Consider the following 13,054-nt stretch of genomic DNA (forward strand, 5'->3'; position numbering starts at 1 on the left):
ATTCAGCTTCCCATGAATTTGTAAGAAACACAAATGACATAGAGTTTGGGGGTGCTTGTTAGCTAAAAGTCAGTTGATACATATGACTATTTTAATAATTAAAAAGTTAATATACATGTTTCTTATGACAACTGATTGATATTTGCTTAATGTATATATATACTAATAGAAGAATATGCTTCTTAATAAAAGTATCATAGTGACATCATTCAAGAATGTTATAATTACTCAAAGCTAAAGAATATCAGCAGTTACATTATCAATAGAAATCAAATTATGTAATTATATTTGCTAACTATAATAGCCAATGATATTCGATATTGTTATGGTAACCTCCAAGCAACCCAGAAAAACTGATACATAGATGGAAGATATCCATCCAGTTCCTAGGTCAAATGTGAATAACACATTTTAATATTGTTGGCTCATATATTCCTAGTGCCTATCACAATGGCCAGCATGAAGTCAGTGCTCTATGTGCAGCCAGTGGTTAGGAGCAAGGGCTCAGTCTGAACCCCAGTTTCCTTGCCTCTGTTTCCCCCTCTGCAAATGAAGTTAACAAAAGTATTTACTGCTTCTATTTTCAATAAGGATAAAGTGATATTATTTAGTAAACTACCTACATGGCACATAGTTGGTGCACAACAGATGTCAGTTATTTCTCTTTGTTGACTGATTTTTTTGTTTTAAACATATCCTGGACACAGAGCCTGTGTGGTAGTTCTGGGCATATGTGAGTAGCCATTCAAGCACTTGCTAGATCTCTCAGGCTCTCAGAAGCTATCCGGAAAACACAAAGGCAAACATCAAAGAAACAACTACAAAGGAAGCAAAGTTTCTAGAGGTTCAGTGAAGAATTGAAATGTCATGTCTTAGCAATCGTGATGAAACAGAACTGAAATAAATAACATTTTATTAATTCAGGAGCTAGAACCGGCATGCAGACACTCTGAGGTTCTCACCTGTTGTTTGGTCTGCAAAAGATTTCCAACCAATGGAACCCACTCTCCCATACACTGTCCTGAAGGGCAGAACCCAGAGGCTCCCCTTCCATTTTGCCCGTTAACCCCTTAATGAGCCTGCCCAGACCTGGAACATCAGACATTCTCACCAAATAATCTAGGCTGATGATCTGAGGCTGACACTGGGCTCTGATTTCAATTAAAGGTGAATAGGGAATTTATTTGTACTCAGATTATCCTTCCTTCTAGAAGGATAGATTAGATTTTCCTTCCTAGAACTGCTGTCTTATCAAAGCAAGTAGAACTGCTGCCCCTCTGATCTGTTAGCAGAAACTAAGTGATGTATAAATCATCCCAATCTTCATGTAATTTGCCCTTGATTTCAGATTTAGATTCTTCATTTTGTGAGGCTCTCTAATGTACAGTTTCAAATTTCATCTTCTCAGACCGCCTGGGGATCAGCGAAGATACAAATTTCCTCATTTATTTTATCCTGTGATACGTATTTTTTAAGAAAACCAAAAACATCAACCATTTAAGTTTTCCCTAAAGAAGATGACAGAATGGAAAAACAAACCAGTATTCATAGAACAACAAAGTCATACAAAGAACTTGCCTGGATACTGTCGATGGCAATAATTCTAACAGGAGGATCATCAGGTAGGCTGTCTCCTGTTTACCTAATTATGCCGGTGGATGAAAGAGGCAGCCCAGGTCAGATCAATGGGTTGTATCTTGTCTAGAAATGTTCTTGCCTCTTCCTGTCCTCCACCTGAGCCCTTTATCTTTCCAGGTAAACATAGGCTTCTCTCAAATGTGAAAACAAAACAAAACAAAACACTTTCTTTTCATAGTAAAAAACACACACACACACACACACACAAAACAAAACAAAGCAAAAAAAAAAAAAAAAGGAATCAGAACTGAGATCTATGGTTTTATCTTTTCCATACTGTGTAGTTCATTGAAATTGCACAGAGAAATGTGTAGCCTTGAGTTGGCTTGTTTTTCTTTTGGGAATCACCCGGAAAAATTAACAGCTACCCAGGGACTTAGCTCTTGTCAACAACTAACCAAATAAAACTTTCCAAACTCATTTAATTGTCTGCAGGATGCAGTAAGGCTTCCCTTATCTCCCTGCTCAGACATTATATGTCAGTTTAAGTAAAACTGAATTGGTATTCTCCATCTTAGCATTTATTCCATCTCAGTGAACCAACCAGCCACGTTAAGATAAGTAAAAAATAAATAAATAAATAAGGTAAGAATCAATCCAGGTAAAGCTAATAAAGTTAAATAGAAAAGAGACAGCCATTCCCAGAAAAAGATAATATAAAATCCCATCTTGTCTCCTCTAAATGCTTGCACAATTAAAAAAAAAATAGGCCGACACAATATTGACATATTGTTACAAATTTCATTGTCTACAGGATGGTTTCAGGAATTGTGACTGAAAGGCTACTGTATTAACCAATTCCTATACATGTTTAGCTCAAAAAATTTTGGTCAGGAGAGAATGCGTTATTTTTACTCAACCTGTTGTGTTGTTTTTTTTTTGCTTTGCACAGAATCACAGGAGGTGATAACAGGAGGGGTGGTGAGGCCGACTGGTCACCCTGATTCCCTGATTTAGTAATACTTGGTCTAAACACAAGTACATGGTCCCTTCACCACCACCCCACACCCAGGCTTTCTTTTCCTTTTCTTTCTTTCCACTTAGGCAATTCCTATAGTCACAGATGAAAGGGCTAGATGGAGCAGAGCCACACTCCCATATGTGATAGGTCTCTGGACCATCTGAGTGTCTCAGCTGTGGGCATCCCCAGAGCTGTCTTAGGCCAATGACAGAGGAGGTGCTCGGGACATGTTTGCTCAGTGAAGGGCCAGAGGAAGTTCCTCAAAGAGTTAAAAATAGACCTGCCCTACGACCCAGTAATTGCACTGCTGGGGATTTACCCCAAAGATACAGATGTAGTGAAACGCCGGGACACCTGCACCCCGATGTTTCTAGCAGCAATGTCCACAATAGCCAAACTGTGGAAGGAGCCTCGGTGTCCATTGAAAGATGAATGGATAAAGAAGATGTGGTCTATGTATACAATGGAATATTCCTCAGCCATTAGAAACGACAAATACCCACCATTTGCTTCAACGTGGATGGAACTGGAGGGTATTATGCTGAGTGAAGTAAGTCAATCGGAGAAGGACAAACATTATATGGTCTCATTCATTTGGAGAATATAAAAAATAGTGAAAAGGAATAAAGGGGAAAGGAGAGAAAATTAGTGGGAAATATCAGAGAGGGAAACAGAACATGAGAGACTCCTAACTTTGGGAAATGAACAAGGGGTGGTAGAAAGGGAGGTGGGTGGGGGGTGGGGGTGACTGGGTGACAGGCACTGAGGGGGGAACTTGATGGGATGAGCACTGGCTGTTATTCTATATGTTGGCAAATTGAACACCAATAATAAATAAATCAAAAAAAATGCCAGAGGGCTGAAAACACATAGAAGCTTCTCAAGAACCTAAGCCTTGGACACCAGGGGACTGCAAGATGGCAGGTGAAGGGTGTGCTGGAGTCCTAAGGATGAGCCACGTTCCCCTTAGCAGGGCAGACTTTTTCACCTCTCATCTGTGTGGCAGTCCATGTGGAAATGTTAGAGGAGAGAAAGAGCCACTTAATTATGAGCTGCTTCTTACGCAATCGGGTTCAGAATAAAAACAGAGCTGCTCACTCTGGGCACCTGGAGAAGGCAGCATCCAATTCATGAAATCTGACATCCAGCAAGATAAGGGAGGGTGGCTCCTCTGTGCCCCCCCATAAGGCACCCAGAGATAACTATGGTCACAGGAAGTGTCAGGCTCTGGGAGGGCTCACCACTGTTTACCATATGGGGATGGATCCTGGTGTCCCAGGCATGCTTCGGGTCTGTGACACTGGCCTGGCCCACGATTTTGAGAAACACATAGTCAAAACATGAAGGTAAAATATCTCTGGGGTGTGAGTGGCAGAAAGAGACTAACTAATCTGTACTAACTGTATTTTTCACTTTAATGTGTAGCATTTCCCTCTTTGCCTCTACTTTGTCTCAGCTCTGGAAGATAAGCCATCATCATCACCCCTAAGGGATATGGAGAATTCGAGCATCTATAAGACCTGCTTGTGTGCAGCTGCTGAGAGCTCTCTGGAGTCCAGGAAAACATGGTAGAGCTACAGACACTGAGCTCTGTGCAGCTGCAGAAACAGCTGGCACCCCTCCGATGATGGAGAAACTGAGGCCCTGGTCACATGACATGCTGATTCTTGTACTAGCCACACTCTAGATTCTTGTCATTTTGGAGATCCAGCCAACCAACATACCTTGCTCTATTGCACTTCACTTTATTATACTTTCCTGATATTGCATTTTGTTTTTTAACAGATTGATGGTTTGTGGCCACCCTGAATCAAGAAAATCTACTGGTGCCATTTTTGCAACAGCATTTACTCATCTCGTGCCTCTGTGTCACATTATGGTAATTCTCAATATTTCAAACCTTTTCTTTATTATTATATTATTATATAATATGTTATATTACATATAATTATATTATCATATCTGTTACAGTGAACTGTGATCAGTGATAACAACCCGCTGAAAGCTCAGATGATGGTTAGCATTTTTTAGCAATAAAATATTTTTAAATTAAGGCATGTACATTGTTTCTTAGGCAAAATGCTACTGCACACTTAATAGACTACAATACAGTGCAAACATAACTTTTATATGCACTGGGACCCCAAAAGATTTATTGGGACTCACTTTATTGCAGTGGTCTGGATTTGAACCTGCGTATTGCCAAAGGTATGCCTGTGTATGGCAGAGGCCATTCTTGCCCTGCTATAGCCAGAACTAAGAGGGAGTGGTTGAAAAGTTTACTCCAGGTGGGAATTGTGCGGGAGGGATGGGGCCTGGCATTATCCAAGGCTGGTGCCCACACACACACCCCTACTAGGCTGAGCTTCCCCGTCACTCCCCCCACCCGCCCTGGTACAAAGCAGCAGCAAGTCCTCTTTTTTCTCCCTGTATTCCCTTAAAGGACCGCGCACTACTCTTATGTGCTGACCAGAGGAGGACAGATGGTCAGGTACCTGGAAAGGGCTGTGGACTGATTTTTGAAGGGCCATCCCTTTTCTATTAACCTGTGATCGTAAAACTTCTGTGTTATGTCTTCCCAAGTATACTTGGGGGGTACCTGAGCCTCTTTCTGAGATGACCGAGATGACAGCTCCGACGAGGTGTCTTTGTAGTGTCAACAAAAAGAAGACTCAGACAGAATCTTTCCAGAGACCACTTGCGGGAGCGGCTCCTTGTTCAGTGGCCACCTGAGATAAAGCTGTGGGAGGAGAAGGAACCAAAGCTAATTCTTGAGTCTTCAAGCTATGGATTATCTCAACCCCTAGAATCCACCCCCCCCACTTGCATCTGCCTCCTGGGTCCTGGGTCATTTTCACCGCTCATTATCACCAGCACCAGAGGGAAGGCAGAGGAAATGAAGGGAGATGAAATTCAAATGAATCGATCCTGCCACTTGTTAGCAGCTTAGCTTGCAAGTGTCCAAGGGGGAGGAGGCTGTAGCTCTTCTGTGGGTTTCAATTCTCCATGCTATTCTGGTCCCTCGTGCTGCCAGGCAATATCGAGTGGGCTGTATGGAAATGATCTGTGGGATGAAAGAAGAGAAGGGAGGGGGAAGCTGCCTCCAACAGGAGCTTCTTCGAATAAAAGGGAAAGGAATTATATGTTCAGTGGCAGCATGCCACACAGAGTAGCCCAAATTTTATTAAACAAACTCATGTTTGGAAGCATCTTATCCCCTCAGAACTGGAAAGAAAGGGATGCTGAGACCGTATTTAGAGCAATTATAATGCAGAGGATGCACTGATTGTCATAGCAGCAAAAAGAAAACGAGAAAGTATTCTTGAAAGATTATGCCAAGGACAGCAAAGGCAGAAACCAGCAAGGGCTGTATCAAAAGCTTGCTAGATATTGAAAGGGCAGAAAAACAAATAAGACCTTTAGACCTTTAAACCCACTATTCCCTGGACAAATAGGATGGCATGGGGAGGATGGAACTGTGTTGCAGAAGAAAATGCCCTCCTCTACAAGCTTCTGGAATAGGAAGGAGTAGGACTATAGTTACCAATGTCCTGTCCTCCTCTGTGGTGGGCACTGTGATGTGCCACCCAGATGTCCCTCTAATGAAGGGCTTGTCCCAGCTGCTGGGAGTGCTGGTGGCAGAGAACTTCTTGCTGTCAGCCCCTTTGGGGCTCGTCACTTTGCCCTCCAGGGACAGCCCCATCCAAAGACTGACTAATTAATGTAGGGGGACAAAGGTCTGGCCTTGGTCAGCTCTATCCGGGCAGCTCTGAAGGCCCAGCCTAGCCTCAGAGCTGCCTGAGCGGTTGGCTGAGGTTGCCACTGGGTGTGCATTACAGCTCAACTCTCTCTCTCTCTCTCCAGTCCATCCCAGCCCACCCATAAATGTGGATCCCAAAGGTACTTCTTAATGAACTTCTCCCATATAGATGGGAGACATCTACCCTAGCAGCTCAACATCAGTGGTCGCCATTTTTCCTCATCCTTCCTGGTATGTATAGCTGATCACTTTCTCTGAGCTAAAGAATTACTTTTATGTCTGAGATTGGCATATATAGGAAGAGAAGTTATGAAACACATCAAAGAAGAAACCCAGGTTGGAGAGGTAGGGGAAGTAGGAGAGAGCAAGATTATGAGTGCACCAAATGGGAGTACACCAAAGGGGAGTAGAATAAAAAGACTAGGCTTTGAATTCGATGTTTAGGAAGAAGTTTTGAAATAATCCTACAAAATATTGGGCATGAAGAAGTCACAACTACATCATTTAAGAAATGTGGATGGCACCCATACCAGGTCCAATACTGGGGAGGGAACAGGGATGGGGACAGCATAAACAGGCAAGAGGCAGAGTCTGCATGAGTCCTATACTGTAGCTGAGTCCATCCATGGGAAAGTAATGTTTGTTTGTTTGTTTTCATTTTGTTTTGTTTGTTTTTTGGGCTTTGTTTTGCTTTTGCTTTTATGTTAAGCCTAAGAATATGGTACATTTTCTTTGGGAGAATTATTGGCAATACAGTCTCAGAGAATGCTTGCCATCAGATAAGATCATAACAGAGAGTCTGGACTAAATGACTGATAGATTTGAATACACTTCCCCACTGAATGGTATTAGACAGTTTTTGGACCCTACATCTGACAGTAAAAAAGCAGGAAACAGCTCAATGGACGGAGATTCATGAAACGAAGGTCTTCCCGAATTGTCTTATAGGAATTTTTCATCACTTGAACTGCTTGAGAAAAGTAAGATACAGCCAAAAAAAAAAAAAAAAATAGAACAATATGTAACTATTTTTAAAAACAAGATGGATACACACATACACACACATGCACACAGGCACACACACAAAGTCTTACATGTCTTAATATTTTTTTAAAAGCTAGTTACAGAACAGTGTGTGAAGTGGTATAACTCCATTTGAATCAGCAAATACTTCTATGGCATCAGGTACTACATCTGATAATTTCACGATTATTATCTCAGCATGCATAACACTTTTTGAGGAATGTACAATTATTTTTTATTTTTAATATATTTATCTAAATTCAATTTGCTAACATCTAGTGTAACACTCAGTGCTCATCTTATCATATACAATTATTGTCCCCATTTGCCAGGTGATGAAGGTGAAAAACAGCGAAGTTAATTAATTTGCCCAAGCTCACAGAGTTAGTAATGGATAAAACCAGGATTTGAATAAAAATCTATGTTAACCCTTATGTTGCGCATTCTCTCATTTATCATGTCTGCATAAATAAAGAACATATAGAGGTTAATTTTAAAAATCTCTCTCTTGCATCACCAAATTGAAGCTGGATCTTGTCAAGAGTAACTATAGTGATACCATCTTTCTGGGTTGATCATGCACTGTACAGAGATGTGGCTGCCATTTCATGCTTTACAAAATTTTCACGGCTCCTTCTTCTGGAAGATGGTAAGATTGCATTTTTCCACCCTTTCTGAGGTGAGCTGTGGCCATGTGATCACTTTAGTAAATTCTGAGCAGAAGTTAGGTGAGTTTTAAGGCTCTCCTGCCTCCCACCTCTGTCTTCCTGGGTTGTGAGTAACTAGGAAAAACAGACCCCTCCCTGACCTATGCTAGACACGTGGTGTGAATGAGAAATAAACTTGTGTCCTTTTACCCCCCTGAGCTATGGGTTGATACTGTTGCTTTCCTCTTTCTGCTGATAAAGAAACTAAGGTTCAAAGAAGGCTCATACCTTGTCCACAGTCACATACTAGTAAGATGTGAAGCACTTTGATAGGCAGAGAGTGAGAGGCAGTATTATTTCAGAAAGGAAGACCAACTTTAGCAAAGTAAAGAAGGTAAAAAAAGTATATTTGAACAATTACAACAATTGCAAGTATTCCATTTTTTTTCCAATGGAGAGCTTCTGACCTGAATAAAAGTAAAAAATCAGAGTTCTGAATGCTAAACGAATAATGAGTTCATTTTTAAAAAATATTTTATTTATTTATTAATTATTTACTTATTAATGAGAGACACACAGAGAGAAAGAGAGCGCGGCAGAGACACAGGCAGAGGAAGAAGCAGGCCCAACGTGGGACTCAATCCTGGGTCCCCAGAATCATGCCCTGGGCTGAAGGCGGTGCTAAACTGCTGAGCCACCTGGGCTGCCCCAATGAGTTCATTTTGAACTTCTTAGATCTGTTTACAGGAAGTCAGCAAGAGAGCTACAACAAAGGACCAGAAGCTGACAGAGGAAAGAGAGAAAAGTGTGAGCATAGATGCGGTTTATACTATCATCAAGGCCAAGACATCATCAAGATTTTCCTACAACCTGCCCTGTTTCTGACACTGTATGGTCCTTCCCTGCCATGTAGACTGAAATTCTGACTTGATTTCCTGGGAACCAGCTGGACTGACCAGTTCCATGCAACTGGCTTTCACCTTTGGTTCCTCTGCTGCCATCAGAAAATGTAAAACCTTCATAGAGTGTTGGAACTTTCCTGCCTTTGTTTTAAAAATAGGAGGAGAGGGATGCCTGGGTGTCTCAGCGGTTGGGTGCCTACCTTTGGCTCAAGTCGTGATCCCGGGATCTGGGATCAAGTCCCGTATCACGCTCCCTGGGAAGAGCCTGCTTCTCCCTCTGTCTAAGTCTCTGCCTCTCTTTCTCTCAGTCTGTGTCTGTCATGAATCAATAAATAAATCTTTTTAAAAAATAAAAATAAATAAAAAGTGGAGGGGGGCTTCCAAGGGACTTGTTCATCCAGCCATGATCCTGACCGAATAATAAGCAAACCATCTTTAGATGGTTTAGATGGTGGATTCACCAGCAGAAACGAGACAAGGCCACAGTAGACACTTGAGCCAGAAGGATCTTGAAGAAATACGGAGTAGAACAAGCCCTGTAGACTATGGGTCAGCTCCTGTCAGACATCACTATGCCTTACACTCAGGAAAGAGTCCAAAGAGCTGGTGCCACAGTTTGCCTGGCAAAGTGCTGTAAATTAAGAAGAGGTTTACTCACAAGAAATCCTGCCACGAGTATCTCAGGAAAAGTAGGCATCCCAGCTCTGCACAGATAAGCAGAGGGATACAGAACATGGAAATGTGGAGAGGCTGCCCTCTTGAGCCAGAAGAACTAGTAACTTCTGGATTTGACAGGCTAGTGGAAGTTGTCCTGCATTGAGTAGGCAGTAGTTGAGGGAAGGAATCTGGGATTAGTTTCACTGCTGAATCTCACCCACATGTGGGTCTGCGTAGTCACTGCCCTTCCACATGGGATCAGGCCTTTGAAAACTGATGAGCTTTCCTTTCTGATCTGCATCATACAGCCCCTGGTGGGGCTCCACCATGAACCTCTCTGTGCCTGGGGGATCCAACTCCATGCATATCCTGGCCAAGCCCTTCTTTATTTCTCTAGACTTGGCTACAGCGTCTGCTTAGTCAAAACCAATGGGACCCCAGGAACTATAATACTGTACTGCTCAAATCTGGCTCTGCCAACATTTGGAGATTCCAACTGGGTGTTGATGCATCCTCTATCAAGCCAGTTTTTACCATGCCCCCGAAGGGTGATTTGAACTGCTGTCCCCTTCCCAGATGGGGTGAGGGAAGCCCCCAGCTACTTTAGCTTCACTTCCCTGGATCCCTACCTTTCTTACCCTCATCCCATACCCACAAGGTGCTTCTGAAATTCCTGCAGGCCTGGGAACAAAGCATAATTAAAATAATAAAAGACTCCAGAATGGAGTTGCTTGGGTTTAACTGGTTTAAAAAAAATGCAGACAGAATTGTTTTTGCGTGTCATTCTTAATACATGCTGCAGAATGCCTGTGCAGAGAAATACAGGGTGTAAATTAGTAAATCTCAGATGTTGCATTGTTTTGGGTAAACACAATGGGAAAGTGAAAGAGGGAATACAGAGCTAATTGATGTAGAAGAAGGAAAAACAGCAATCTTTTGATGCTAATGTTCTGTGCATGAATGCCACAGGCACTGTGCAAGGGGAAGGGGAAATACCATCCCACCAGGGTAATAATACCCCTGGAGCAAGAGTCCCGATGCGGGGCTGCACAGAGGTCCAGTGGTGCTTTTAAAGTGAACAATGTCACCGCCAAAAGGAATGTTTGATTTTTCTCTAGGCTGGGGACTGTCTTTCCCGTGGCACTTGGCCAAGAAACATGTTTTTTCATCTCCATGACAGGACTTCCTGGGGGGTAAATAAATAGCTCTTCCCACCAGGAACAAATGCAAATGAAATGTAGTAAAGGAACAAACCAGAGGACAAGAGAGCAAGCAAAGAACTTCTCTTCTTCAGGTGACCAATGTGTGTGCTAGGAGGGTTTGGAGAAAAGGGGAAAGAGAGGAGTGACTTTGCGAGTTTGCCAGAGAAAGGTGACAAGACACACATTATGTGTAGAGGGGTCTCAATCCTAGGCAATGTGCAAAAAGAACAAAGTAGGTGTGAAATAAAAGGGTTGGACAAAGGGAAAATGCTAGCTATACCACCCTTGCCTGAGTGAGAAGGGCTTGGGGTTCACTGTGTGAATCAGCTATATTGCAAAATGGCTCTGGTTAATGGCTAAATCTGGTAAACACCCTGCAAATAATGATTTATTAAATGAATTGTTTTGTTTATAAGTTTTCAGTTCAAGAGCCTTTGCCCATTTCAGAAATACTTTTGCTCATACCAAGTTCATCAACCATCTGGTTGCAACTCTCGTGCCAGACAGTGATTGACATTAATGAAAATATGATGATAAGAATGACGATTATAATTGTAGTGGCTGACATTTAGTTAGCCTTTACATTGGACTATATGCTTTATACACAGCATCTCATCCTATTCCACATGCAGAGATACCTGGGATTGTGTGAGCTGCTATGGTTCCCTTTTACAGATGAGAAAATCGAGGCTCAGAGAAACTTGCTGGAGTCAGGTGCACAGTCTGGATTTTGATCCAGGTCTGCCAATTTAAGTCTGAGCTTATAAACATTAAAGGATTTCATCTCTTGCTGGGCAAAACTGATGGAGTTTACATCTATTCATTCCTACTAGACTGTGAGGAAGAGTTTCATGTGCTACAAATATGTTCTCATATATTTAACTGGGCTTTAGTTTTCAAATAATTTCCCTGCTACAACTACATATTCAATATTACCCTTTTATTAACCATAAAATCAACACCTATAATTGTGTTTCTTAACACAGTTTAGTGGGATCCCAAAGGGTTGATGTTAGAGTACCTGGGGCTAAAAGAACTTCCATGAACACGAAAGAACAACAACCAGAAAAGGACAAGTAAATGCCAATGAGAACAGAAACTATATATTAATTATTTCACTTTCCAACCTTTCCTGACTGCTTTCTTGCTCCCTCAAAAGCTTTTTTTTTTTTAAAGCCTGACTCAGACCACAGTATTTAAATTGTCTTGTGTAGTATGTATGTGACAAAAATACATATTTGGGAGAAAAAAACAAGTTTTTCTTTTCTCTGCCCAATGATACCTTTGGGTTTTAGGCTACAAAAGAAAATCCTATGATTAATAATGAAATAAGAAAGATAAAGCCATCTTTCTGGATTAAGATACTTGTCTGAAATATTTGGAGATCTGTTTTCAGATATACCAAGATAGATCCCCTCTCTGGGCTGGACTATACCTGGATTCTTTTAACCACAATGAAACAAAAGATGTTGAGCCCAAGAGGGAGAAGCCAGCTATAGTTTCCTCTGCCAATCCCAATGCCCAAACAATTTTTGCATATTACCCACAGGCTCTCTGCATTCCATTTGAAGGTGTGAGAAGTCAATTGTTTGAGCAATTCTGGGCTGCAGGGTAGGAACTGCACATTCGTGAGTTGGGGTGACATGGAAGCTTTAGGGAGCTACAGAAGTGCCTTATGTGTGACATTTCTGGGATAATCTTCCAGCAAATGGATAAGATATAAAATCCTATTTTCTTGGCATTGGGAAATTCACAGTCTCTGCCCATGGCATTAGACTTCATCCAGGGGAAATCCTATCAGAATCTTCTTTTATTTCATTTGTGAAAGAAAGACATGGTCCAGTCCTAAGTAGATTAACAAGGCATATATTTCAAAAGTGCAATTTAGCAGGATTCCTCAACATAGAAACTTCAAGAGAATTTATCATATATATATCTTTCTCCCTCAGAGAATATTTTTGACTGGAAAAGTTCTTAAAACTTTGGGACAATCATCACATTTTATTGACACCTTTAGATTAATATAAGAAGAAAAATCTTTGATATGGCAAAAAGCAGGAGATTCAGCTTTTAATGGAAATTTTCCCAAGGATCTCCCATCAATTTCAGTTAATTCTAAAGCTCTGTGCATTCATTTCTCAAAAAAAAAAGAAAAAAATAGGCTTAAATATCAAACACATTTGACATTTCTTCTATAAAAACAAAGTTGTCAGCTGATGCTTGAATCTGCTAGTTATCAACTGTGATTTTCAGAAAGTTACTTT

The 13,054-nt window shown here is 41.4% G+C and overlaps 1 protein-coding gene across 6 annotated transcripts in view; it reads right to left on the reverse strand.

Moving 5' to 3' along the window:
* LRRC3B (leucine rich repeat containing 3B) overlaps positions 1 to 13,054 on the reverse strand; it is a 90,841-nt gene that overhangs the window by 15,001 nt on the left and 62,786 nt on the right. For 2 of the 6 annotated variants that reach the window (XM_041733677.1, XM_041733678.1), the window contains exon 2: positions 5,199 to 5,339. The exons of the other annotated variants lie outside the window; for them this stretch is intronic. The gene's annotated coding sequence lies outside the window, so the exon portion shown is untranslated. The remainder of the gene's footprint in view (positions 1 to 5,198; positions 5,340 to 13,054) is intronic. 6 annotated transcript variants of the gene reach the window in all.

This window comes from Vulpes lagopus, chromosome 19 (genome assembly GCF_018345385.1).
Source record: "Vulpes lagopus strain Blue_001 chromosome 19, ASM1834538v1, whole genome shotgun sequence".
Taxonomy (NCBI): domain Eukaryota; kingdom Metazoa; phylum Chordata; class Mammalia; order Carnivora; family Canidae; genus Vulpes; species Vulpes lagopus.